We start from the raw sequence: 6000 nt of genomic DNA, 5'->3' as shown, positions 1-6000 counted from the left end.
CATCTGAAATTGTTGCAAGTTCTCATGTCTATATATAGGGTTCTATTAGTAGCTTCTATCCCATTTTAGTAGCTATGGCTGTTTCAATAACTTTAGTAAGTCTTAAAGTCTTAGGAATATGAAGAGTCGTTATATTCTGTTTCAAAATTACCTTGGCTTTTTTTCTGTCATTCAGATTTTAGAATCAGTTTATCAAGTACTAGGAAAAAAACTCTGTTGGAATTTTGATTGGAATAGTTCAATATTTATTTGTGATATTAAGTGTTCCTTTCTGTAAATATAGCAGCAGTTTCCGTTTATCTTAGACCTCTGTTTTATGTTCCTCAATAATGTCCTTATAATTTTCTCCCTAAGGGTCTTACACATATTTTGTTAAATTTATTTCTTGGTGCTATTTTGTAATATAACCTGTTTTTCAAAAATAACATTTTATAATTGCTTGGGCATGTGAACATTATTGAACGTTGTATATTTTTCTTGTGTTCAGTAAATCTACTGAACTCTCTTATTAGTCCTAACAGTTTATAGTTCTCTGAATTATCTATATAAGTAAACAAGGCAATTTCTTTCTAAGTATGATACTTCTCATTTCTTTTCTTACCTTACTATATAGGACAAGAGGTGTATTACATTTTGTATTCTGTAGAAGTAGTAGAAGAAAGAATCCTTATCTTTCTCCTACACTAAAGGGGTTACTTTTAATATTTCTTCAGTAAGTACTATGTAAGGTTTTTTTTCTTATAGATTACCTTTTCAGATAGGAAATCCCTTTCCTCTTCTTATGATGTGAAGATGTTTTATATTGTATGTGTATTTAATTTGATCACATCCTTGTTTCTGGAAATTTTATTGAAATAATCATATAATTTCCATATTTTAATTTATAAATGTGAGGATTATGTTGACAAATTTTTCCATGTTAATCGAAATTTGCATTTCTAAGATAAGCCAAATATTACTATGGTATAACTGTTGGATTTGGTTTGCTAATAGTTTTTTTAGGAATTTTTTTTCCATCTGTGTTTGTAAGTGAGGATGATCTGCAATTTTATTTTTTATAGTGTTCATGCCTTAGTTTGGTTAAATGTTACATTAGCCTTATAAATTCAGTGGGGAGCTAAATAATGATATTTATATATTTTCTGGGAAAATTTGCATAAGATAGAGTCTGACTTCAGTTTCTTGAAGTTTTGGCAAAATTTGCTTATAAAACTATCTGAACCTAGTGGGTTTTTAATTGGTTATGTATAGATTTTTAGCTACTGATATATTATGTTTAACAAGTTTAATTCTATTAAAGATTTTTATTTCTTATGGAATCCATTTCGTGAGGACATATTGTCCTTGAAAATTGATCATTTAGTCAAAAGTTTTCAAATGTACTGACAAAATTATACATAGGTTATTACAAATTTAAAATGTCTACTATCGCTGTAATTATGTTCTAATTTTGACTTTTTAATGTTATTTGTTTTTTCTCTTTTTTCTTTATCAATATTCTCAGAGTTGCATCTTTCCAATAGCCTCTAGTTTGTGGATCATTTGTTTTTGTTTCATTAAGCTCTGCTCTTAACTTTATTACTGTCTTCCTTCTCCCATCTATGCTTTACCTTGCAGTTCTCTTTTAGCGTTAAATTAAATACATAACTCCTAATTTTCAATCTTCTTTATTGCTTCATTCCTCGTAAGTCCTAATTTATATGTATCCCACATGGATATGTATAATTTTTAAACATTTTAACATTTTTTCATTTTCTAATTTATATTATTACAATTTTTATATAACTCATGAATTATCTAAAAGTCTTTTCTTTTTAAATTTCAAAATAGTCAGACGTGGTGACTCACCCCTGTAATCCTAACACTTTGGGAGGCCAAGGCAGGCAGATCACCTGAGGTCAGGAGTTCGAGACCAGCCTGGCCAACATGGTGAAACCTTGTCTCTACTGGAAAAAAAAAACAAAACAAAACACAAAAATTAGCCAGGCATGGTGGTGGGAACCTGTAATCCCAGCTACTTGGGAGACTGAGGGAGGAGAATTGCTTGAACCCAGGAGACGGAGGTTGCAGTGAGCCAAGATGACACCACTGCACTCTAGCCTTGGTGACAGAGTGAAACTCAATCTCAAAAAAAAAAAAAAAAAAAAAAACCATTCAAAATACATAAATATATTTTTATTTTTCTCAATGGTTTCTGAGCTAATTATATTCTAGTCAGGGGACATGTTCTGTAGGTATCACTACTTTGGTATTTGTTGTTACGTGCTTTGTTATCTATTTACCTTTCTATCTATACTGATATAATGTGTGCTTGAAAATAATCTTGGGGGCAGATGCCATATGTATATGTCTCCATTAGAACAATTTTTTTAAACAATGATGCTCAAGCCTACTATATACTTAAAAGTTTTTATCTGCTTGATCTCTCAGCCATTTAAAGAGGTATGCTAAAATTCATACTATAATTATGGATTTTTCAATTTTTCTTTTTTCTAAGATGGAGTTTCGCTCTGTCATCCAGGCTGGAGTGCAGTGGCATGATTTCAACTCACTGTGACCTCCGCCTCCTGGGTTCAAGTGATTCTCCTGTTTCAGCCTCTCTAGTAACTGGGACTACAGGCACGTGACACCACGCCTGGCTAAGTTTTGTATTTTTAGTAGAGATGAAGTTTCACTATGTTGACCAGGCTGGTTTCGAACTCCTGATCTCAGGTGATCCACCTGCCTCAGCTTCCCAAAGTGGGACTTTTCAATTTCTTATGTAATGATCAATATTTGCTTTATACATTATTCTGTTTGTTAAGTGCATGTATGTACAGATTTATTATAATTTGACACCCAATTGTTTCTTTTGCCCTCATAGTGTGACCTTTATATCCCTTGTAATATATTCTGACTTACAGTCAATTTTGTGTGATATTAATAGAAGTATACCAAATTTATTTGATTAATGTTTGCCTGGTATTTAATTTTACATCACTTTACATTCAAATTATATTTGTCCTTATAGATTAAACATTTCTATTGTAAACAGTGTATTGCTAAATTTTCTGTTTTGTAAAATCAAAACTAAAGGTCTCTGCCTTTTAATGGGCAAATTTAATCCATTTACATTTACTTCAATTACAAGTACAGTTGAATTTAACATGCTGTCTCTTCACTGACTTTTATTATTGAGATATAATTTACATACAGTAATATGCATAAATATTAAGTGTACCTCTGTAATCTACACTCCAAAATCAAGATATATTTCTATTACCCCAGAAAATCTCCTCATGATCCTGTGTTAATTCTTTCTCCATCCAGAAGCAACCACTGTTCTGATTTCTATCACCTAGATAAGTTTTATCTGTTCTCAAGCTTCATATAAATGATATCCTACAGTATGTACTCTATTGTGCCTGCTTCTTTTGCAAAAAAATAGTATTTTTGAAATCTATCCACATGGTTGCATGAATCAGAGTTAGATGCTTTTTCTTATATACCACAGTGTGTTAATCCCTTCTGTTGTTGATGGATAGTAGAGTTGCTTCCAATTTTTGACTCTTATAAATGAAGCCTCTATGAAAAGTTGTGTTCTAGATGTTTTTGCGAACATGTATTTACATTTCTCTCAGCTATTATCTAGGAGCAAAATGACTGGATCATATGATCAGTGGATGTTACCTCTTTATAAGGAGCTACCAAACTGTTTCTCAAAGTTGTTGCATCATTTTACATTGCCACCAGTTTCTCCACGTTGTTGTTAATAGTGGGTATTATCAATGTCAAGTTTCTAAAATTTCTGGAGGGGGTAGTGGTATCCTTTTGTAGTTTGTTTTGTTTTGTTTTGTTTTTTGAGATGGAGTCTTGCTCTGTCACCCAGGCTGGAGTGCAGTGGTGCAATCGTGGCTCACTGCAAGCTCTGCCTCCCGGGTTCACGCCATTCTCCTCCCTCAGCCTCCCGAGTAGCTAGGACTACAGGTGCCCACCACCACACCCAGCTAATTTTTTGTATTTTTAGTACAGATGGGGTTTCACCGTGTTAGCCAGGATGGTCTCATATCCTGACCTCGTGATCTGCCCGCCTTGGCCTATAAAGTGCTGGGATTACAGGAGTGAACCACCATGCCTGGTCCCCTTTGTTGTTTTAATTTGATTTTCTTTAGTGACAAAAGATATTGATTTATGTTCTAATTGGCCTTTTATATATCTACTTTTGTGAATTATATTTTGAAATTTTTACTCTTTTTTGTTGGATTGCTAATCTTACTGTTATTGAATTTTATGTGTTCTTTATACTAGTCTTGTTCTGCAACCCAGGCTAGAGTGCAGTGGTACCATCACAGCTCACTGCAGCCTGGAATTCCTGAGCTCAAGTGATCCCCTAGCCCCAGCCTTCCAAGTAGCTGGGACTGCAGGTGCACACCATCCCACCTGGCTCTTTACTCTTTGATAGATATATGTATTGTATTTTCCCCCCAGTATATATCCTATCTTTTAATTATCTTATTGGTATCTTATGGATGTTTTTGAGTTTTATGAACTCCATTTTATGAGTTATTCCCATAACTCATACTACTTTTCTCCTAGCAAAAAAATCTTCATCTACTTCAAACTTGCAATAATTGTATCCTAAATAAAAATTGATAGTTTTAGTTTTTACCTTTAGGTCTGTAGCCACTTTGTATTCATTTTTGTTTAGGTTATATGTAAGGGTTGATGCTCATTTTTTACAATAAATATATCCAATTTTTCTAGCACCATTTGTTGAAAAGACCATCCTTTATTAATTAATTCACACTTGCAACCTTTTGTTATAAATTGATTAATCATTTATATGTATGTCTATTTCTGTTCTATTTCCATATATCTATACTTACATCATTATCATACTGTCTTGATTACTCTTACTCTTTCAAGGAAATCTGGGATCAGGCAGCATAAGTCCTCTAACTTTGTTGTTTTTTAATCAAAGTTGTTTTGGATATTATTTCAAATCTTAGAATCAGCCCATCAATTTCTACAAATGAAAAAAAAAGCCCACTGGGATTTAGATTGGGATTGCATTAAATTAGTTGATCAGTTTGGGAGAGAAATGACATCTTAACAATATTGAGACTTTAAATTCATGAACACAGTATCTCTCTTTACTTAGGTCTTTTCAAAATTCTTCCAAGCTATATTTTCTAGTTATCAGTATGCCAATTATCTTTATCTTTTATTTAATTTACTCACAACTGTTTTGTATTTTGTAAGTAGATGTTTTTTCTTTTTAAAAAAAGAATGTTTTTGTTTTAGAGTAGTTTCAGATTTACAGAAAAGTTCAAAGGATAGTACAGAGATCTCCTGCATACTCTTCACCCAGTTCATCATTTATTAACATCTTGTTTTACCATGGTACATTTGTCACAACTAAGAAACCAGCATTGGGACACTACTATTAACTAAACTCCAGAGTTTATTCAGATGTCACCAGTGTTCCCACTAATGTCCCTGTGCAGTTCCAGGATCCCATCCAAGATACCACATTGCATTTAGTCATCATGCCTCTTTAGTCTCCCCTGGTCTATGGCCATTTCTCAGAATTTCCTTGTTTTTATGATCTTGAAAATTTTGAGGAGTACCAGTCAGGTATTTTATAGAATACACCTCATTTGAGATTATTTGATGTTTTTCTCATGATTGGATTTGGGTTTTGGGGAGAAAAACCACCGAGGTAGAGTGCTATTCTTATTACGTCATCACTCTTTTTTATTTTGCTGGTTTTTAAGCTGGGAGTGGGTTGGATTGTGGTTTCAAATATGTTTTGTTTTATCTTTGAATTCAACTCTGGCAGGATTCATGAATCCCACTTTCTTGTCCCTCCTATATTGAAGCTTTCTTGGCAAAATTTGAGGGTGTAGAAGATGGGTGAGAGTTGCTAGGCTAAGTGATTTGCTTTTGCATTTAGACTCAGTTGCATCTGTCCATGTTTTCAACTAAAGCTTGGCTGATTTCTTCTCATCTGCACAAAGT

Source organism: Rhinopithecus roxellana, chromosome 1 (assembly GCF_007565055.1).
Source record: "Rhinopithecus roxellana isolate Shanxi Qingling chromosome 1, ASM756505v1, whole genome shotgun sequence".
In the NCBI taxonomy this organism is placed as follows: domain Eukaryota; kingdom Metazoa; phylum Chordata; class Mammalia; order Primates; family Cercopithecidae; genus Rhinopithecus; species Rhinopithecus roxellana.
Note: the sequence above shows the minus strand (reverse complement) of the source record.